Here is a 24,501-nt window from a genome sequence, read left to right on the forward strand (position 1 = left end):
CTGACCTTGTCACATTCCCTAAACATGGGTTAAGAATTACTAACCCAAGCCAAAGTTAACAAATATCTCCTCCTTCATCCACCCTCATTAAATGCCATCCACTTGCCTATCCCTAAGCTAATCCTAAACCATCATAATCCATCCTCTAATCATTTGCACAAGCCTAAGAAAGCTTAAAACCCTCCTAATCAAGTCCAAGTCGAAATTGCTCTCATCTCCCTCAAAACATCTCAACCATAAAACTTTATGAAGCCCACTAGGCCATAAATGACTCTTCCAAGCCCTTTTATTGCTCTTACAAGTCATTATGAGGGTCTTTATGAAGATTTTATCCCTTGAGCCTCCTTTGTTGACTCATCCTTCCCCTTTCCTCCATCCTCTCACCATGTGACATGTGTCACTCCTTGATTGGTTGTAAGGAAGCACAATCCATGTGCTCTCTTCTCATGCAATCTGAGCCCTCCATGAGCTTTTTCCCATCCTTGCATCTTAGCCCTCAATCCCTCAAGCCTCTTGCCTATAAATTGGATCCTTCCCCTTTGCAAAATAACACAATCCATGAAGTAAAGTCATAATGCCATTTTAAGAAGCCATTTTACATCAAAACCATACACTCACACCCAAATTCCAACTCCATTTGAAGCCCTTTTTGAAGCATAAGCTTGAGCATACATCCTATCTATTTAGACAAAGCCACTCAACAAGAGAGCTTCTCATTGAGAGAGTCCATTAATGGCTCATATTCTCAATTGAGAGTTCATCTTAGTCTATCTTGAAGTTTATGAATTTTGTTTAATTTGTAGAAGCTTTATTTAAATTTGGTTTCTATTAGCATACTAACATTACTCATATACAGTTGTCGTAGTGTACTCTGCTGCGGCAGTAACAGAGAGCTGTGACGGCCACAATTAGTGGCAGGCCGGCGAGCCTTTAAACACACCTTTCTTTTATTATTTGAGATTTATTTTTATTTTTTATTTTAATATTTTTTAAACGATTTAAATTTTTTTTTAATTAATATAATTATTATCTAATTTAAACTATATTAAATTTTAAATTATATTAAAATTATGTTATTATTTATTAATAATTTTATAAATAAATAAATAAATAATAAATGTAATATGGTTCTTTTTATGTATTATTAATTTATTTTATTAAGATTAATTAAATCGGAAATTTGTTTAAAACAAGCTTAAAATTATAATACTGGTTCTAATGAAAGCATAGATTACTATAATTAAAGATCAACAAGTGTTATTAATAATTTAATTATTACCCTTAGATTGTTTTAGGACATTGACTTGAAATCAATTAAGGATAATTATGCATTTCATTTCGAGATAGGAACGGGATAATTTGTAAAGGTGAACTATGGGTTCTATCTTTTTAATACATATGTTCAACTGGAAATGGAAACCTCGCATTAACTCAATAGTATATTATCTATTAAATTGAACTATAAGACTTTTTACTTGAAAATAAACACTGAAAACTGAAACCTTATTGTTTAACTTAAACTATGCATCTTCAATCAAATCCAAATTGTGAGATTATGATGTTTTCTTTGTACTGTCTATGATTTGGGGTTTTGGGCTTTGTTCTAGTGTTGACCAGTTTGGGTTGTTACCAGAGGCTTGCGGTTGTGAATGTGATGTTATGATGATTTGGTCTCGATCTTTCTTAACCCAACCATGGTAATGTGATGGAGTGCTCTGTGATGGATGTTTTACTGTTTGTTATTGCTTTCCAGTCTCCTTGTGTGAAGTTGATGGTGTATGTTTTGAATTACCTGACTTGACCATTTTGGAGTCTTCGATTAGTATTGTGATCTATTATTCGGATACTTTTTGGTTGCTCATTGGAGAACCATTGAATATTGTGATTTATCATTGATGCCTTCAGATGTTAATAGAGATTTGTTGTGATCATTATGATTATTATTTTGATGCTATTCAGTTGCTCATGCAGAACTGATGTGATGATTGTGGATTATATTTATGATGTTTTCAATCACTTGTATAGGACTGAGGCAATTTTATTATGATTCTTTGATTTATGATTTCATGAGCCTAGGGTAGGTTATCTATGTGTAGTGTCAGGAAGTGGCTTGCAATGGGGATCGGGGCCCTAAGAGGCTGTCTGGAGTAACCCATTGTAAGTTGTTTTAACAAGTGAAAACATCTCACCTAAATACTGACTTAAATGAACCTAATAAGATAACTGTATGTTCTCTCCCATGCCTTGAGTGCTAGTATAGGCTAGGATGGGGTAGAGAGAATGCTTGGTTATGACCTTGCATTCCATAGTATGCCTCGTCAGTACGAGAGGATATTAGTGGCCGCAGGATCATAGGGGACCCGAGATTCCTAAGGGATTTCTCAGGTGACTTCTGACTTGACTTTTGCGATGACACTTTTCTGATTGCATAGTAGGTTTCCTACGTGTCTTTGTGTGCCTCTGGGTCTAGATGTCTATCTATGTTGGAACCTTTGAGTTAGTGTACTTTTAGGATTTCCCAAACTTAGAGAGTACTCATGTTTTGTGTTTGATACCTTGTTTGGGACTTGAGACTATCTCCTCAGCGCGGTGGGAGTGGACCATTTAGGTTCCATGCGGTCGGGTGGTAGTGCTTTTACTCTTACCATTGAGATCCGTCCATAGTCACCGTGGCTGGAGCTTTCTTGGTTGGCATTTACCTTCACTATGTTCTTAGATTATTATGATGGATGGTTAGATTTTATGATAGATGTTTTATCATTATGGATGTATGGATGTATCATGTATGGTGAATGGTTTCATATATTTTTACTATATTTTGTATCATGGATTCGTGGAAGTTGATGCATTTCTATTTTTACATATGTATATTCTTTTAATCCTTTCATACCCTGTGACATGTACAGTGGATGATTAAGCATTTCGAATTAATTTGCCAAGAGGCATTCGGAACAAATGTGTATTGTGGACATTGGACTTTAGTATTATTCTTTCATGTGGATGTGGTAGTTGGTAGACTTAGAATTAATTAAATTTAAAAGTAACTCAACGTCTTGGGATCCTTAAGGAATGTAACTTGTGATGTATGTTTGTTGATGATTACATGTTATTGCTTCCGCTACTATGTGTTTGATGTGTATGTTATACTTTCTTACTTTAAAAAAAAGAAAAATGTTTAGAAAACTTAGTAAAATTTTAGGTTAATTCTTTTGGATCTCTTGGTGGGGCATTACATAAGTCTCTGTGTGTCATGTCCCCTTTTCAAATAATTAAAAAATAATAAACTTTGCTAAGGTAGGCAGGCTCCAAAAAGGTGAAGTTTCGAAAAAAGGGGCTAATCTTTGGGAACCAATAGACTAATAAATAAAAATTATTATTAAATTATATTTTATTAACCCCTCTTGGACCTGAGTTAGGTTTATGCCCTCTTTTAAGGGGGTTTGGAGGCATTTTGGGCTCATTCTAGAACTGGATTTTTGCTAATTTTCTTGTTGTTCTTCAGAGGCTGCCAAACCTGTGGAGAAGGAGACCAAGGAATGTGAGTTTGTAGGTTTCTAGGAAGGCTAAGGATGGGAGTTTGAAGCCATTCCATGTGCATACTCATACAGAGTTTTCCTTTGTGCTGAATAGTGCCGATTTGTGGGTTTTTGGGGTTGTTTTTGGTTTGAGTTTGGTGTTTTCAGTTGAGTGTTTCATATCAGTTTGGTTTGCTGCTGTATTTCAGACTTTAAGAGGTTAAAATAGAGCTAAATATATGTATTGGGTCATGATTAAACTTCTGAGATAGTTTATGAGTGTTTTTGTGGTGTTTCCGAGCATTGTGTGTTAATTTCGGGAGCCCAGTTGAGCATAGTTTTGTCCTACATTTGTGAGCTGTTGTGTAAAGGCTATAAAAATATGGAAATTTCATTTTGTAGGCTGTTATGCTGCTGAAATTTTTTTAAAAATGTCCATTCTAAGATTTATTAATAATTTGTGACGTTGTGAAGTTTTTTGGCACTAATTTGGACATACCCGATTTGGGTTTTATTGGAAAATTGGAAGATCTTTGTAATTTTGGTTGTTTGATTTTAAAGATCTGATTTGAGGCTAGAAATACCATGCAAAATCAGTAAAGGGACATTTTAGTGGTATCAGAGTCATGATCTTGCCAGCCTGAGGGTTTGTAGAAGTTGCATGTCAGTTTTAACAACTACCCAGATCTTGCATGTCAGTTTTGACAACTACCCAGATCTTGCATGTCATATTTTATGGTTGCATGTTGGTTCTAATTAGTTGCATGTCAAAATTTATGATTGCATGCAACTAAGTGAAAGAGAAAAAAGATATTTGCAGCGAGAAAAGAATAAAGAAATTTTGATCAAACCCCCAGTTGAAAGCAAAAGTACAAAATCCAAGGAAGAAAAAAGTATGGCTGATCCAGATGAGATGGCAAAGAAATTCTTCCAAGACATCCAAAATACTCAGAAGCAAACAGTGGATGGTTTGGCGGAAACTAGAGAGGCTTTGCGAATATTGACAGAAAAATTACAAGGAGTTGCATCTATTAATGAGAAAGGGAGCACTTCAGAGGAGTCAAGAAATGGGAGATCCACGCCATCTAAATCAACCAAAACTATTTTCTTGCCTACAGATGAGCCACCAGTACCAAATCCAACCATTAATCTAGTGGAAGAGGTTACAGGTAACTTGATTACATTAAGAGCTACTTACAATGGCTTAGATGATGACTTTCGTAGTTCAGTTCCTTTTAGAGAATATGTGGATATGATGAACACTTTGATGCCCAAGAAAGAGAACAGGAGGGAGCATGACACAAGTGGAAGAGAGCTCAAAAATAAAATAAGCAAGTTTACAGCACCTACTTTTGATGGAACAAATAAAATTTCAGCTAGAGCATGGCTACAAAAATTATAAACTTTCTTCACACTTAACCCCATGAAAGAGAGTGATGTTGTTCAATTTGCAAGTCTACACTTGGAAGATGCAGCCTATGATTGGTGGTATCATGGAATGACTACTCAAGGTCATGATCAGGTAACTACATTTGAAGATTTCATTCAAAGAGTGATAGATAGATTTGACCTCAAGGATGATGAAGAGTACTTTAAAGAATTGTTAAAGTTGAAGCAAACCAAATCAGTTAATGAGTATATAGAAGAATTTCAAAAAGTGGCTGTTATGGTACCTGATATGAGTGAAAAGAGGATTGTTTATCTTTTTCTTGATGGTTTAGAAGATTTTTTTAAGAGTTTGGTTAAGGCTTTCTCACCCTCAACCTTACAGGAAGCTATCAAAAGAAGCTTGCAACTTGAAACTTGCGTGCCTATGAAATCAATCACTAATCAAAAACCCCCAAATCTTTGGCAACATAAGGAAAATTTTCAGAAAAAGAATTTTCCAACACTACCACCAAAAGATGTGACAAATGTGGCAAAAAAGAAGGTAGATGAAGAGACTAGGAGTGAATTACGAAGGAAAAAGCTTTGTTTTACTTGTAGAGAACCATGGGTTCTAGGACACAGATGTTTGGGGAAAGATCAAGTGCACTATATTGAAGTTGCTTCAGAATCTGATTCAGATGAGCATGAGGAATTTCATGATACTAAGGAGGAGGTAGAAGAAGAGAGAGTAAAAGGAATCAGCAAGGATGGTGTCATGTCCCCTTTTCAAATAATTAAAAAATAATAAACTTTGCTAAGGCAGGCAGGCTCCAAAAAGAGGCTGCCAAACTTGTGGAGAAGGAGACCCAAGAACGGGAGTTTGCAAGTTTCCAGGAAGGCTAAGGATGGGAGTTTGAATCCATTCCATGTGCATGCTCATACAGAGTTTTCCTTTGTGCTGAATAGTGCCGATTTGTGGGTTTTCGGGGTTGTTTTTGGTTTGAGTTTGGTGTTTTCAGTTGAGTGTTTCATATCAGTTTGGGTTGCTACTGTATTTCAAACTTTAAGATGTTAAAATAGAGCTGAATATATGTATTGGGTCGTGATTAAACTTCTGAGATAGTTTATGAGTGTTTTTGTGGTGTTTCTGGGCATTGTGTGTTAATTTCGGGAGCCCGATTGAGCATAGTTTTGTCCTACATTTGTGAGTTGTTGTGTAAAGGCTATACAAATCTGGAAATGTCATTTTTTAGGCTGTTATGCTGCTAAAATTTTTGTAAAAATGTCCATTCTCAGATTTATTAATAATTTGTGAAGTTGTGAAGTTTTTTGGCACTAATTTGGACATACCCGATTTGGGTTTTATTGGGAAATTGGCAGATCTTTGTAATTTTGGTTGTTTGATTTTAAAGATCTGATTTGAGGCTGGAAATACCATGCAAAATTAGTAAAGGTACATTTCAGTGGTATCAGAGCCATGATCTTGCCAACTTGAGGGTTTGTAGAAGTTGCATGTCAATTTTAACAACTACCCAGATCTTGCATGTCAGTTTTGACAACTACCCAGATCTTGCATGTCATATTTTATGGTTGCATGTTGGTTCTAATTAGTTTCATGTCAAAATTTATGATCGCATGCAACTAAGTGAAAGAGAAAAAAGATATTTGCAGCGAGAAAAGAATAAAGAAATTTTGATCAAACCCCCAGTTGAAAGCAAAAGTACAAAATCCAAGGAAGAAAAAAGTATGGCTGATCCAGATGAGATGGAAAAGAAATTCTTCCAAGACATCCAAAATACTCAGAAGCAAACAGTGGATGGTTTGGCGAAAATTAGAGAGGCTTTGCGAATATTGACAGAAAAATTACAAGGAATTGCATCTATTAATGAGAAAGGGAGCACTTCAGAGGAGCCAAGAAATGGGAGATCCACACCATCTAAATCAACCAAAACTATTTTCTTGTCTGCAGATGAGCCACCAGTACCAAATCCAGCCATTAATCCAGTGGAAGAGGTTACAGGTAACTTGATTACATTAAGAGCTACTTACAATGGCTTAGATGATGACTTTCGTAGTTCAGTTCCTTTTAGAGAATATGTGGATATGATGAACGCTTTGATGCCCAAGAAAGAGAACAGGAGGGAGCATGACACAAGTGGAAGAGAGCTCAAAAATAAAATAAGCAAGTTTACAGCACCTACTTTTGATGGAACAAATAAAATTTCAGCTAGAGCATGGCTAAAAAAATTACAAACTTTCTTCACACTTAACCCCATGAAAGAGAGTGATGCTATTCAATTTGCAAGTCTACACTTGGAAGATGCAGCCTATGATTGGTGGTATCATGGAATGACTACTCAAGGTCATGAACAGGTAACTACATTTGAAGATTTCAGTCAAAGAGTGATAGATAGATTTGACCTCAAGAATGATGAAGAGTACTTTAAAAAATTGTCAAAGTTGAAGCAAACCAAATCAGTTAATGAGTATATAGAAGAATTTCAAAAAGTGGTTGTTATGGTACCTGATATGAGTGAAAAGAGGATTTTTTATCTTTTTCTTGATGGTTTAGAAGATTCTGTTAAGGGTTTGGTTAAGGCTTTCTCACCCTCAACTTTATAGGAAGCTATCAAAAGAAGCTTGCAACTTGAAACTTGCGTGCCTATTAAATCAATCACTAATCAAAAACCCCCAAATCTTTGGCAACATAAGGGAAATTTTCAAAAAAAGACTTTCCCAACACTACCACTAAAAGATGTGACAAATGTGGCAAAAAAGAAGGTAGATGAAGAGACTAGGAGTGAATTATGAAGGAAAAAGCTTTGTTTTACTTGTAGAGAACCATGAGTTCTAGGACACAGATGTTTGGGGAAAGGTCAAGTGCACTATATTGAAGTTGCTTCAGAATCTGATTCAGATAAGCATGAGGAATTTCATGGTACTAAGGAGGAGGTAGAAGAAGAGAAAGTAAAAGAAATCAGCAAGGATGGCACTTTAGCATCATTATCAGAAGTCCCAAGATACCATCCCTTTCGAATTCGAGGGGTACTAGCAGGGCAAAGGTTGACTGTTCTTCTTGATAGTGGGGCAACTCACAATTTTATTGACGAGGTATTTGTCATGAAAAGAGGGCTTAAAGCAGAAGATTTTGAGGGATTCAATGTTACTGTAGCTGATGGATTCACTATGCCTTACACACGGGTGGTGAAACAACTCAAGATGACCTTAAGAGATTATGAGTTATGTGATGACTTCTATGTGGTTGGTATTGGGGAGACAGATCTTGTATTGGGTGTTCAATGGTTGCACTCTATCAGAGGCTATTACATGAACCATCAAACTATGGAGTTTAAATTTCATTCCAATGGGAAAGAAGTCATATTGAGAGGGTTATCGAATGGAGCACCTAAGGCGGTCTCTGCAAAGAGGATGGAGAGGACTTTTCGAAGAGGACAAGTAACATGGGCAGTAGGATTCATAATCCAACCAACAAGCTCTCCAAAGAATCAAGGTAATTTCCATTTTGAAATTCAAAATATTCTTGATAAGAATAGTATAGTTTTCAATGATTTGCCTCCAGGATTACCACTAGATAGAGGTTTTGAGCATGTTATAGAGTTAGAACAGGGTGCCAAACTAGTTATAACAACCCCATACCGCCATCCAAGAGGTTATAAGGAAAAAATTGAAAAAACTATTAAATAACTCCTGGACATGGGATTCATAAGGCGTAGCTCTAGTCCATTTGCATCATCTGTGGTACTTGTCAAGAAAAAGGATGGTACAATGAGAATGTGTATAGACTATAGGGCTCTAAATAAGAAGACCATAAAAAATAGGTATCCCATACCAGGCATAGATGAACTCATTGATGAGTTACATGGTGTTGTATACTTCTCAAAAATTGACTTAAGATCAGGGTACCATCAAATCCAAATGAGGAGTGAAGATGTGGAAAAAACTGCTTTCAGATGTCACTATGGGCACTTTAAATTTCTTTTTATGCCATTCGGACTCACTAATGCACCTGCAACATTCCAATCTTGTATGAATAAGGTATTCAGTCAGCATCTTCAAAAATTTGTTTTGGTATTTTTCGATGATATCTTGATATACAGTAAAACATGGGAAGAGCATCTAAAGCACATAGACACTATTTTGGGAATCTTGGAGCAGCAATCCTTCTATGCTAAGCTATCTAAATGTGAGTTTGGTTTGACAGAGATCCTATATTTGGGACATATTATAAGTTCTAAAGGAGTACCGATTGATCAATAAAAAATCCAGGCAATTTTGGATTGGCCTCCACCCACTAATCTTACACAGTTGAGAGGTTTCTTCGGGTTGTGTAGCTACTATAGGAGATTTGCCAAGGGATTTACTCAGCTTGCTGCCCTCTTGACTGATTTGACAAAGAAAGGAGCTTTTGTTTGGATAGAAGAGGCACAAAAAACATTTGATAAGCTTAAAGAGGTAATGAGTTCATGCCCTGTGCTTGCAATTCCAAATTTCTCTTTACCTTTTGTTGTTGAATGTGATGCTTCTAGAGAAGGTATAGGGGCTGTCCTAACTCAAAGGGGACATCCAATAGCATTTGAGAGTAGAAAATTAAATCAATCAGAGAAAGGTTACTCCATCTATGATAAGGAAATGTTGGCAATCATGCATGCACTTCATAAGTTTAGACAATATTTGGTATGTGGGAGATTCATTGTAAAGACAGACCATAATAGCGTCAGGTTCTTCTTGAACCAAAGGGATTTGAATGATCGCCAACAAAAATGGGTAAGCAAATTGCAAGCTTATGATTTTGATATTGAATACATGAAAGGAAGGAATAATGTGGTTGTTGATGCTCTCTCAAGAAAGCCCACTTTGTGTTCCTTATCATCTATCTCTGCTGATTGGAAAGTCTCCATAATTTTAGAGTATGCTAAAGATTCATTTGCCACCAAGATTTTGGATAAGTTAGTGGATGATAACAGGTACAAGGTTGTTGATGAATTGATTTATTACAAGAACAGGATCTTCTTAGTGCCAAGGTCAAAAACTAAGGAGAGGATATTGAGGGCCTTTCATGACACACCTTTGGCTGGTCATTAGGGATACTTCAAGACATATAGGCAAATTCGAGAGCGGTTTTCATGGAAGGTTATGAAGGAGGATGCCCTTAAACACATTAAGGAATGTATGGTATGCCAACAAAGCAAGAGTGAGAAAAATTTTCCTGCAGGGTTGTTGCAGCCACTTCCTATTCCCGAACAAAAATGGGAAAGTATTTCCATGGATTTCATCACTGGGTTGCCCAAGGTTCAAGGTAAGGATTGCATATATGTGGTGGTAGATAGACTAACTAAGTATGTACATTTATTTGCTATCACATTTGATTTCAAGGCATCACAAGTGGCCGAATTGTTCTTCAAGGAAATTTTTAGATTACATGGTTTGCCTAGGAACATTGTTAGTGACCGGGATAGTAGATTCCTCAGCTCTTTTTGGAAGGAGCTCTTTCATTTGGTAGGAACTAAACTCACTCCCAGTACTAGCTATCACCCTCAAACAGATGGACAAACAAAGATAGTTAATAAATGGATAGAGGGATATTTGAGGAACTATGTTTCAAATCAACAACATGCTTGGGTGAAATGGTTACACCTAGGGGAGTATTGTTACAATACATCTCCTCACATGTCTATTGGTATGCCTCCTTTTCATGCTCTTTATGGTTATGATGCCCTTTCCTTTGTTGATCTAATACATTTCGATAGCAGAGTACCCGCAGCAAGTGATTTCATCAAGCAAAGCAAAGACATAATAAGGTTCCTCAAGGATAATCTACAACATGCACAGAACCAACAAAAGATATATGTTGATAGGAAAAGGATTGAAAGATCTTTTGAGGTGGGAGATTTGGTATTTGTTAGGTTGCAGCCATATAAGAAAAGCACCTTGAAGAGGAGTGGGGCAGAGAAACTCAAGCCAAGGTTCTATGGGCCTTATAAAATCATCAAGAAGGTAGGAGAGGTAGCTTATGAATTGGAGCTCACACCAAATAGCAAAATACATAATATTTTGCATGTATCTTGCTTAAAGAAGGTTCTAGGCTAGAAAACCATAGTATCTACAGAATTACTACCTCTTAATGATGAAGGGAAATTAGTTTTGATACCAGAAGAGATTTTGGATACAAGAGAGAAAAAGTTGAGAAATAGGAGCGTCATAGAGCATTTGGTCAAATGGAAAGGATTACCACTAGAGGATGCAACTTGGGAAGGAGCACATATTCTTGAGAATTCCAACCTTCATTTCTTGAGGACAAGCAATATTTGGGAGGGGAGGACTTTTCATGTCCCCTTTTCAAATAATTAAAAAATAATAAACTTTGCTAAGGCAGGCAGGCTCCAAAAAGAGGCTACCAAACCTGTGGAGAAGGAGACCTAAGAACGAGAGTTTGTAGGTTTCTAAGAAGGCTAAGGATAGGATTTTGAAGCCATTCCATGTGCATTCTCATACAGAGTTTGCATTTGTGCTGAATAGTGCCGATTTGTGGGTTTTCGGGGTTGTTTTTGGTTTGAGTTTGGTGTTTTCAGTTGAGTGTTTCATATCAGTTTGGGTTGCAGCTATATTTCAGACTTTAAGATGTTAAAATAGAGCTGAATATATGTATTGGGTCATGATTAAACTTCTGAGATAGTTTATGAGTGTTTTTGTGGTGTTTTCGGGCATTGTGTGTTAATTTTGAGAGCCTGATTGAGCATAGTTTCGTCCTACATTTGTGAGCTGTTGTGTAAAGGCTATACAAATCTAGAAATGTCATTTTGTAGGCTGTTATGCTGCTGAAATTTCTGTAAAAATGTCCATTCTCAGATTTATTAATAATTTGTGAAGTTGTGAAGTTTTTTGGCACTAATTTGGACATACCCGATTTGGGTTTTATTGGGAAATTGGCAGATCTTTGTAATATTGGTTGTTTGATTTTAAAGATTTTATTTGAGGCTAGAAATACCATGCAAAATCAGTAAAGGGACATTTCAAATGGCACTTTAGCAACATTATTAGGAGTCCCAAGATACCATCCCTTCCGAATTCGAGGGGTACTAGTAGGGCAAAGGTTGACTGTTCTTCTTGATAGTGAGGCAACTCACAATTTTATTGACGAGGGATTTGTCATAAAAAGAGGGCTTAAAGCAGAATATTTTGAGGGATTCAATGTTACTATAGCTGATGGATTCACTATGCCTTGCACACGGGTGGTGAAACAACTCAAGATGACCTTAGGAGATTATGAGTTATGTGATGACTTCTACGTGGTTGGTATTGGGGAGACAGATCTTGTATTGGGTGTTCAATGGTTGCACTCTATCGGAGGCTATTACATGAACCATCAAACTATGGTGTTTAAATTTCATTCTAATGGGAAAGAAGTCATATTGAGAGGGTTATCGAATGGAGCTCCTAAGGTGATCTCTGCAAAGAGGATGGAGAGGAATTTTCGAAGAGGACAAGTAACATGGGTAGCAGGAGTCATAATCCAACAAACAAGCTCTCTAAAGAATCAAGGTAATTTCCATTTTGAAATTCAAAATATTCTTGATAAGCATAGTATAGTTTTCAATGATTTTCCTCTAGGATTACCACTAGATAAAGGTTTTGAGCATGTTATAGAGTTAGAACAGGGTGCCAAACCAGTTATAACAACCGCATACCACCATCCAAGAGGTTATAAGAAAGAAATTGAAAAAAATATTAAAGAACTCCTGGACATGGGATTCATAAGGCCTAGCTCTAGTCCATTTGCATCATCTGTGGTACTTGTCAAGAAAAAGGATGGTACAATGAGAATGTGTATAGACTATAGGGCTCTAAACAAGAAGACCATAAAAAATAGGTATCCCGTACCATGCATAGATGAACTCATTGATGAGTTACATGGTGCTGTATACTTCTCAAAAATTGACTTAAGATCAGGGTACCATCAAATCCGAATGAGGAGTGAAGATGTGGAAAAGATTGCTTTCAGATGTCATTATGGGCACTTTGAATTTCTTTTTATGCCATTCGAACTCACTAATGCACCTGCAACATTCCAATCTTGTATGAATAAGGTATTCAGTCAGCATCTTCAAAAAAAAAATTTGGTATTTTTCGATGATATCTTGATATACAGTAAAACATGGGAAGAGCATCTAAAGCACATAGACACTGTTTTGGGAATCTTGGAGCAGAAATCCTTCTATGCTAAGCTATCTAAATGTGAGTTTGGTTTGACAGAGATCCTATATTTGGGACATATTATAAGTTCTAAAGGAGTACAGGTTGATCAACAAAAAATCCAGGCAATTTTGGATTGGCCTCAACCCACTAATCTTACACAGTTGAGAGGTTTCTTCGGGTTGTGTAGCTACTATAGGAGATTTGCCAAGGGATTTACTCAGCTTGCTGCCCCCTTGACTGCTTTGACAAAGAAAGGAGCTTTTGTTTGGACAGAAGAGGCACAAAAAACATTTGATAAGCTTAAGGAGGTAATGAGTTCATGCCCTGTGCTTGCAATTCCAAATTTCTCTTTACCTTTTGTTGTTGAATGTGATGCTTCTAGAGAAGGTATAGGGGCTGTCCTAACTCAAAGGGGACATCCAATAGCATTTGAGAGTAGAAAATTAAATCAATCAGAGAAAGGTTACTCCATCTATGATAAGGAAATGTTGGCAATCATGCATGCACTTCATAAGTTCAGACAATATTTGGTATGTGGGAGATTCATTGTAAAGACAGACCATAATAGCCTCAGATTCTTCTTGAACCAAAGGGATTTGAATGATCGTCAACAAAAATGGGTAAGAAAATTGCAAGCTTATGATTTTGATATTGAATACATGAAAGGAAAGAATAATGTGGTTGCTGATGCTCTCTCAAGAAAGCCCACTTTGTGTTCCTTATCATCTATCTCTGCTGATTGGAAAGTCTCCATAATTTTAGAGTATGCTAAAGATTCATTTGCCACCAAGATTTTGGATAAGTTAGTGGATGATAATAGGTACAAGGTTGTTGATGAATTGATTTATTACAAGAACATGATCTTCTTAGTGCCAGGGTCAAAAACTAAGGAGAGGATATTGAGGGCCTTTCATGACACACCTTTGGCTGGTCATCAGGGATACTTCAAGACATATAGGCAAATTTGAGAGCGGTTTTCATGGAATGGTATGAAGGAGGATGTTCTTAAACACATTAAGGAATGTATGGTATGCCAACAAAGCAAGAGTGAGCAAAATTTTCCTGCAGGGTTGTTGCAGCCACTTCCTATTCCCGAACAAAAATGGAAAAGTATTTCCATGGATTTCATCACTGGGTTGCCCAAGGTTCAAGGTAAGGATTGCATATATGTGGTGGTAGATAGACTAACTAAGTATGCACATTTCTTTCCTATCACATTTGATTTCAAGGCATTACAAGTGGCCGAATTGTTCTTCAAGGAAATTTTTAGATTACATGGTTTGCCTAGAAACATTGTTAGTGACCGGAACAGTAGATTCCTCAACTTTTTTTGGAAGGAGCTCTTTCATTTGGCAGGAACTAAACTCACTCCCAGTACTAGCTATCACCCTCAAACAGATGGACAAACAGAGATAGTTAATAAATGGATAGAGGGATATTTGAGGAACTATGTTTCAAATCAACAACATGCTTGGGTGAAATGGTTACACCTAGGGGAGTATTGTTACAATACATCTCGTCACATGTCTATTGGTATGCCTCCTTTTTGTGCTCTTTATGGTTATGATGCCCTTTCCTTTGTTGATCTAATACTTTCTGATAGCAGAGTACACGCAGCAAGTGATTTCATCAAGCAAAGCCAAGACATAATAAGGTCCTTCAAAGATAATATACAACATGCACAAAACCAACAAAAGATATATGCTAACAGGAAAAGGATTGAAAGATCTTTTGAGGTGGGAGATTTGGTATTTTTTAGGTTGCAGCCATATAAGCAAAGCACCTTGAAGAGGAGTGGGGCATAGAAACTCAAGCCAAGGTTCTATGGGCCTTATAAAATCATCAAGAAGGTAGGAGAGGTAGCTTATGAATTGGAGCTCCCACCAAACAGAAAAATACATAATATTTTTCATGTATCTTGCTTAAAGAAGGTTCTAGGCCAGAAAACTATGGTATCTACAGAATTACTACCTCTTGATGATGAAGGGAAATTAGTTTTGATACCAGAAGAGATTTTGGATACAAGAGAGAAAAGGTTGAGAAATAGGAGCGTCATAGAGCATTTGGTCAAATGGAAAGGATTACCACTAGAGGATGCAACTTGGGAAGGAGAACATATTCTTGAGAATTCCAACCTTCATTGCTTGAGGAAAATAAATATTTGGGAGGGGAGGACTTGTCATGTCCCCTTTTCAAATAATTAAAAAATAATAAACTTTCCTAAGGCAGGCAAGCTCCAAAAAGGTGAAGTTTCAGAAAAAGGGGCTAATATTTGGAAATCAATAGACTAATAAATAAAAATTATTATTAAATTATATTTTATTAACCTCTCTTGGACGTGATTTAGGTTTATGCCCTCTTTTAAGGGGGTTTGGAGGCATTTTGGGCTCATTCTAGAACTGGATTTTTGCTAATTTTCTTGTTGTTCTTCAGAGGCTGCCAAACCTGTGGAGAAGGAGACCCAAGAATGGGAGTTTTCAGGTTTCCAAGAAGGCTAACAATGGTAGTTTGAAGCCATTCCATGTGCATGCTTATACAGAGTTTTCCTTTGTGTTGAATAGTGCCGATTTGTGGGTTTTCGGGGTTGTTTTTGGTTTGAGTTTGGTGTTTTCAGTTGAGTGTTTCATATCAGTTTGGGTTGCTGCTTTATTTCAGACTTTAAGAGGTTAAAATAGAGCTAAATATATGTATTGGGTCGTGATTAAACTTCTGAGATAGTTTATGAGTGTTTTTGTGGTGTTTCCGGGCATTGTGTGTTAATTTCGGGAGCCCGATTGAGAATAGTTTTGTCCTACATTTGTGAGCTGTTGTGTAAAGGCTATAAAAATCTGAAAATGTCATTTTGTGGGCTTTTATGCTGCTGAAATTTTTGTAAAAATGTCCATTCTCAGATTTATTAATAATCTGTGAAGTTGTGAAGTTTTTTGGCACTAATTTGGACATACCCGATTTGGGTTTTATTGGGAAATTGGTAGATCTTTGTAATTTTGGTTGTTTGATTTTAAAGATCTGATTTGAGGCTGGAAATACCATGCAAAATCAGTAAAGGGACATTTCACTGTGCCAATGCATGATTTGTTTTAAATATCAAAGACTTCCAGTATCTGGGGGCAGATCTGGTTTGCTGGAAAGAGAAATTATAAATTCTTGATAATATTTTAAAGTGTTGTTTGCAATTTTCTGTTATAAAGAATTGAAATGTAAGAATAGATCACAACAGTGATTTTTTCATTCCTCTTGTAAGGAGGTGGTGGCTCTACAAAGTTTCAACTAGTGGTGTATAAGGATTCTCAGTCTTGCACCTGTGCCAAATTAGCAAATCGAAGTTCAGCATCAGCACTTGAGGTATTTTGATTTTCATGTTTCTTTTCATGAAGGTCAAGTGTTTTAAAAGGGTTGCCTCTATTCAATGGTTTTTAGCACTAGGATAAAGAGGTAGAAATTTCATTCTCAAAATGGATTTAGATTGTAGATCTGATAATACTCTGTCAAGCTATGAAGAGGTACATGAAAATTTGTTTATGTTGTATGGAAAGCTTCATAGTCAAGTGATTTCTTCTATCCGAAGGAATGTGGGAAGTGTAGATGACTTAGATGCAATTCAGATTTACATGCAATTCAAGTTGGAAATCTTAGAGCTTCCCATTTCAGTAAGACCCAGTGAATTATCATGGGCTTTTGTGTTTTTATGAGTCTTCATGCCTGATTTAGTACATTGGACAGCAAAAGCAAGATTTGAAAAGATCAAATACTTTGAGAGAGTATTTAGAGAATGTGAAGGCTATTTAGAAAAGAATGGCTACTTTATTGTTGAAATTGAAAATTTTGATAGGAATAGTGAAAGTGATGAGTCCTATGACAATATGTTTGAGAATGAAAAGAGTTATAACAGTAGTCTTAAAGTATCTTCCTGCAATGAAGTTGAATGTAGCGATGCATCTAATGTCCAAATGTGGTGTAGGGAAGAGGATATGTATTGTGAAAGTACTATTAATTGTTCAGATTGTATGACTAATGGTGTCACTGTTATAAGTTCTTCAGATTATTTGGGGAATAATTGCAATCGGGATAAAGAAGTTTGTGAAAGAGATCTGTTGAATACTAATGAGGTTTCAGCCTTGTTACAACATGAGTTTGAAAGGTATGTATCAATGTGTGATTCAACCTCACCTTTATTGGTGTGTGCATCTCGTAAGGATGATGTAAGTTATGATGTATACCCCTATGTTTGTTCTCCTACATATCAACATTGTTATTCTTTTGAAGACTTTCAGCATAAGCATGAAGATTTGTTTAAAGAAATGAAGACCAGTAGAGATGTATTTACTGTTGTCATGAGTGATGTTAAATTAGATCTATGTTATAGAGATGATAATGAGAGGTTGTTGATATCTTTTGATTCTGATTTAACATTTAATGAAGAAATTCCTATGATTAATGTTACTAATGATGATGAGAGATCGGTTAATTTTTTTTCTGATACAGATGGAGTATATGATTGTAATCTACAGTTACTTGAGATGAGATTTGATGATTCATGCAATAAAATGAATACTGAAAATTGTACACATGAATCTATAGTTAAATTTTCTCTACAGGTTGGTGAGTCTTATGCTAATGAGTTTGACGCATTCACAAGTATCTCTAGCAATTTCTTTGATAAAAATATTGATGTCAATAGAGTTCCTGCTGATGAGAATTTTAATGAATATCCTTTTCATATGTCTGATGAACCTTTGTTTGAAGACTATGGTGATAATTTTTCACTAAGTTTCAGATCTAATTCTGTATGTGATGACATGATACATGAAGTTGATTCAGATCCATTGTATTTTTTGAAGCCAGAGGCACAAGCTAAGTTGCAAGCCTTTAATACATGCAACTTGGTGAATGATGTAGAATATGAAGTCTTTGTGTTTCCGATCAGCATGCATGAATCATTGTTGGATTTTGATTCTAAGTCCAGTTTGTATAATTATGAGCATGCTGAGTTGCTCTCTCATAATGAGCATGAAGTAAAGAATAATTCCGATATATGTATGCATTATGAGGATGAAAGTGTGAATTCAATTTTTCTGAATGTTTTGCTTCAAGGTGCTAATCTGATTGGTGCAATTGATGGAAGAGATAGTTCTAGTTTGCCTCAGAAGGATGTAAATGAAAATCAGGTGTATGACAGAGGTAAGGAGTTCTGAAACTTTTGGTGGCCTAGGGCCATTGCTTGTACATAGTAGTGTAGTCTTTCCCTACTTTCAATAAAGTCTTTCAAGAGAAGTTTTGAATTTTTTGGGAATGGTCTACTTCTCCCAGAGATCTAAATTCTTTCCATATCCACAAGGGGCATGCATCCCCAGACAGAGCCACTATTGGCACTCAAAATTGCTTCCCATTTTGAGTGACCATTCCAAATTTTGAGCCCTATGAATACCCATAAATGCAAATGTACCTGGTTGTACCTTTGAAGCCCCTAAGGTGTTTAATGTTTCTAACACCCTCCTTTTAGCTCGTCCACATGTTCCATGATGTTAAATTGAGATTTTGAGCTGTTTGGCGAAGTCTTGTTTTCAGTTGGTGTCTAATTTGCATTTTATCCCAAGTGTCAGACAGTGATAGGAGGCTATGTTTGTCTTTGAATATCTCGCACTCAGAAATGTTTCATGACCCACCACTTTGGAAGTGTCTAGTGTCCTTACCTAAGAGCCTATGTTTTAGATTTTGAGTCATTTTGATTCTGTTTGACTAGGTTTTGAATTCCTCAAAGTTGGTAGTTTACTATTTTCACACTTTTGCAAAATGCACACATTTTTGGGAGGCCCTGTCTGACATGCTATAAATTTTGACTAGTTGACCCAAATGTTGAAATTCCTATTGCATTGCATTTTAGACATTAGAGACTTGTTATGTTTCAATTTTCAAGTCTTGACAAATCTGTTTGATAAGTTTTCAAACGCGATTCCAAACATAATTTGTATCTTTTTATGGTGTCAATAATTGCAGATTGATCGGTACCCCTGTTCGAGATGTCATATCTTTGTATCTGTGATTGGTAGGACTAAATGGTTTGTTCCCTTGTATTTTACACTAAAAATACTAAAAGTGTACCAGTTTTTACAACTTGACGAATCCGTCTTCACACTTTACCAGGGTCATTTCATTCACAAAAAATGCTTTCTGTGATTTGGGCTCATGACAAATCACGGGGCGCAAATCATGACGTGTTTATCTGCAGGTGATTCGGAGAAGGTGACTTTAACAGAAAATATCTTTTGACTTTGAATTCATCATGAAATGAGATCTAATAGGGTGAGTGTGTGCAGAGTAGAGATTCAATGTGCAAATTTTTAGAGCCTGGTCAGTTGTTCGGGTCAGTTTTTAAAGGTAGTCAACAGACCTCCTGACACAAAAGTGACAGTTTGCAGATAAGTGGTAAAGTGGTTTTTAGTTGATTATTCAATGATCGAACTTGATTCAAAGAAAATCAAGGTAATCAATAGATCAATTCAGCATATCAATTGTTTGAAATTAAAAAAAAATTAGCCGGACCCACTTGGGGCCCGACTAAGTTCAACAAGCATGGCTCCTAGATGTTTTCAAATATGGAATAGTTATAAGTGATATTTGCAAGGTTGATAAAATTTGTGATTTTCACCTTATAGAGACACATGAGGATGCAAATGATGCAATTTCATCATGTCATAAGATTATGGATTGTATAGCAATGCTCAAATTAATAGGTTGACAAATTTGGAGAGCTTAAACTTGGATTCGTGTAAAATTGGAAACACAAGATTGGAATACTTGAGAGGGCTTACCTTTTTGAAAAATGTATGATTTGAACTCAGATTGAAATCACATGAAAATGCAATGAAAGGATATTTTCAATATAATTGTTTTAAGGGACATGAAAGAACCATGTACTCTTCCTTTAATTGCAAAATGGACAAGTCTAAAGGTTTTCTTATGAAATAAATCATGTGCGACGTCACCTTGCTATCCACAAGACAGGAGAGTTTTAAGTTTTATTCTGCTCCATGATTATTACATGTCATAGGGAGCCTCACGCTATAATGCTTGAGTTGGCAGTATGAAAGATGCAACCTAAAAAAGCATTATGATCCATTTTTTGCAGCAGATACATCTATGACAGGGGTCAGCATTGATAGGAATCAATGAAGATTTCCAAAGGATAGATCCATAGCTTTGTGACAGAAGGAGCCCATCTCAAAATCAAAATAGGAGAGCACCATAAAAATAGCAGTAAGGAAGAACACGCAAGTTTTTTTTTAAAGAACACGCAATGTAAAGAAGACAGAGAAGACACAAATAATCAGAGCCCCATGGATCCAAAGCAGGCGGTATGCAAAGTGAAGTAACAACAGATCACGCAAGCTGAAGACTAGAGGAGCTCTGTGCCAAAGGTAGAACTCTGCAGTATAGAAGCCGCACAAGCAGAACAGGACACACCTTTTCAAAGGAAGAGCTAGTGCTCATGCGTATAGGGCCCATTGTGGCCAGGTGGCAATAACATAAGATGTAACGTCAACCGAGGTGGGTCACCCAAGAGAAAATTTTAAACAAAATATCAATAATGATGACATGGCAAGTTTTGGTGGCAAGGCATAAGATGTCAACACGTGGCAGAGATCTACAAAGGAGGCAAAACCACAATATGAAGATGCATGTCGAATAAAAAATGCGAGAAAGTGAAAAATTGCCATGTGGCAACATGGGCCTGAGTCAGTGATGTGGTGCCAAAAGGAGTAGATCAAGATGGAGGCACAAGATTTTTTCGTGTGGCAAGATCCGACGGTTCACGCATCCTCGCTAGATAGAAGTGCAAGGTAGTTAAATAATGCAGGGATGCGCCTGGGCACCACATGGCATCACAGGTCCCACGGATGATGAGATGGAAAGGACGAGCAGTTCACGCGAGAAGCGACCAGATTGAGACACATGTCATGATCTGATGGTTGGTGCTTCCCCACAAAAAAAAAGTGCACACTCATTAAATAATGTGGGGAAGTGCATTTTTGACACGTGGCAGCGGGCTTGCCTGGTAATGATGTGGCAGATACATGTTTGAGCAACCAATTAGATAATGCCACGTGGCAGTTGGTCAACTAAAGGTTGACCTCAGATTAAAAGGCAAGGGCAGATAAAGAATTTTAAAAATAATAATATTTTATTATTATTTTTATAAAAAAATGCACATTCGGTCATTTTATATCCAAGAGGTATTTTTTCTAAAGTTTTGACTTTAGAGTTTTTTAAATTTTTCAAATTTAAAAAACAAAGATGTGTAGACCTGTGTTTCATTTATACCAAGGGAGTCATTTTCAAATTGAGATTCAGGGGGTTTCCTGAGGGCTAGATAGGCAATATTATATATTGTCGAAATCGGGGGAAGATGAACTTTCTAATTTTGTAGTCAGTTTTTGCATAGGTGGCAATGTGTTCCTGCTACAAGGGGTTTTGACCCATGTTTCCAGATTGTAATCGATTTCAATTATCAGAGTTCAAAATTGATTTCTAGCATGGAAATGACCTAGATATGCATAAAAGATAGTAAAATGCAATTAGGGTCAAATTTGTTCAGATTTGCTCAGTAAAAACTCATTTTCACTAGCATTTTCATGGGGCAATCAGATATTTTGGTGACCCAAAGAGTTTTTCATCATTAAGCAGAGATATTTTGCAAATCAGTTGTAGATAATGATGAAACAAGATCAGATCAGAATGGGAGATGGAAGGAAGAAATTATTCAGTTATAGAGAATTGCATTTCAAATGGATACTTGTCACTTGAAGATCAGATCCAAGATTCTTTCCTTTGCTATATCTTTCTATCTTTCATTCTTTCTAGGAGTTCCAATTTTTTGTTACTGAGAGACCATTGTTGGTAGGACATTTGCAGTCATTTTGTGAGACCATTTCTTTGGATCTAGAACTATGATTCCACCTCCATTCTTCAGCAATTTTGTCTTGTATGAACAGCAGTAGTGCAGATAATAGAGATAGTTCTGAGATGTTAGGTTATTTCATGTTTTGATTTCATGCATTTGGTTGTATTATTTCAAGGAAATGAATACATATGAATAGTAATTTTACTAGTTTCATTCTGGTTCTTGTCTTCTGTCTCAGTAATCTGTAGTCTTATGTGGTCTTGGAACAAAGAGCTGAGATCCATTTGCTTCCCCTTCAGGTTGTATGTCTGATATATTTTTTTGTTGGAACAAAGTCCCAAGTAAATGCTTGATGTGTCTGACAGGGTTACTGGTTATGTTGAGTAGGATATTTTGTGAGAATGAGATCTGAATGAACACTAATGTCTAAATCACAAGGTGATTAGATAGATCTGATGTCTGGGTATACAAAATATGTCCCAATGTCATAGATGTATGTTTTGAATTCATGGAATTGCCCAATGGATCAGGCACTGATCAGTTATAGGATCACTTGTTATATTGTTGCATGTTTGAGGATTTGTTGAACATCAACATCAATAATCAAATGCTTTTCCCCTTTCATGTTGAAGAGCTATAATAGAATTCCCTCACTCAGCTTATGAGGTTCCTAGATCTGCATTTAGCTACTATAGATTGATGTTATTACATGAGCATTAGGAGAAATAAGGTTTTTATCTATTTCATATTAGATTCAGTGTATGCTTTGACAACTGGTACCATATAAAGAATCTATAGGTCCACCTGCCTAGGTTTTGCAGAGCCTGAAGAAGAAAAAGGGTCTAGCCTTATAGTTGACCTGGTGTCTGAATGGGCATGTTGAAAATGGGATTTAGTTGCCCCTAGATGTGTTTCGTTCTCATCGGGGTAATTGAAAACCCTCTAACATTTTCAAACACCAACAGATTCTCCTTTGCATCTACAGTTATGTGTGTATTGTCCACTTACATGGATTTAGTACCCATAACAATATGTGGTGGTGATAGTGCCTCATGTGTCTCTCCTACTTACTCCTCATCACTAGAAGGTGTGCTTGCATGTACATACACAGGACTCTTAGTTTTGGACTGCACACTCACCTTTTCTACTATAGGCACTAAGGTCATGTACTTCACAATGGCCTCCTCAGTCTCCTTTCTTACATCTTCATAGTTGCCTCCCATTAGAAAAAAAAAAAAAAATCTTCTTTTGTTCCTCAATAGGGGCCCAATACCCTTCAAAATTCTATCTAACTCCTCCTAAGAGCTAACTTCACATATCTTATTTACCATATTTTCTCAAAAGTTAGTATCCTCATCTATATCTCTTTTCTTTCTATTTAACAACCTATTATATAGGTCTTCTAGTACTTTATTTAGAATGCTATCAAACCTCTTATTCCGCAAAATCATATTTTTGACTATTACATTCTCTAACTACCTTCTATCCATATTTGTACAAACTATAATATTTATTCAACTATAAAAAATTTTCATCATTAATTATTTGCATGTTAAGATTTTCTACCTTTGGCTTCTATGCTTTCTTTCCTATTGGTGTTATGCCTTCATGTGCAGCTTGCTCTACTAGTCTATCCTCTACTTCATCCTTAAATTCTTCAGAATCACCAATGTGTAGTGTCTTTCTTCTCTTTCCCAGTCCACTCGTGGTCTACTTGACACTTTTCTTAGTGCGTGGTGATGGTTCTTTCTTACCCTTCACCAGTCTCCCTAACTTTCTCTGTGTAACTGATGTTTATGCCTTTGATTGCCTCCTTGGTTGATCACTTCTTGATCTTACAAAAAATACTTGCACAACTGCTACATAAGGTGCCTACACACTAGATTTAGCTATAGTTACACCTACTAAATGTGTTATAATAGCAATAGGTGTTGTTGTTATCACCTCTGATTGCTCACTTTCCTTCATTTCTAGTGCAATGCCTTTAATTTCGTTGAACTCCTTACAAGTAATACTTGATTCCTTAAGGATTGAATGAATATTATTTTCCACACCCTTCTTTATCTCTTTACTATGAAGTTAAGAATGAACTTCTCTCATCTTCTCTTCATAGTTTCCCCATCTAAGGCACTTAGTGTCCTTCTTAGATTAAAGTATGATCTTCTTATATCCTTCAATAAGTTTTATTCTCATTTCATATCCCATGCACTCTATGAATTTTCCCTTGGTTCCGCATTTTCCATGTAGGTGTTATCAGTCTCCATTATGAAGCATATATCATCCTTATATTTCTCTACCATGGTGAGATATTTTTTACCTCTATTTCATTACAGACTAGAAAATCTTCATCATTCTATCAATGTCATTATCTTTGTCATTTGCTAGCTTTGATCTATAGAATTGAGATACCAACTTCATTGCACACTCATTGCTCTCCCAATCGGTCATCCCTGGAACTTCTTTTTTGCATAGAAAAACAAATGAGTCAATAAGGACTCAAAT

This window comes from Cupressus sempervirens, chromosome 5 (assembly GCF_028749045.1).
Source record: "Cupressus sempervirens isolate cs-2001-9-10 chromosome 5, ASM2874904v1, whole genome shotgun sequence".
NCBI lineage: Eukaryota > Viridiplantae > Streptophyta > Pinopsida > Cupressales > Cupressaceae > Cupressus > Cupressus sempervirens.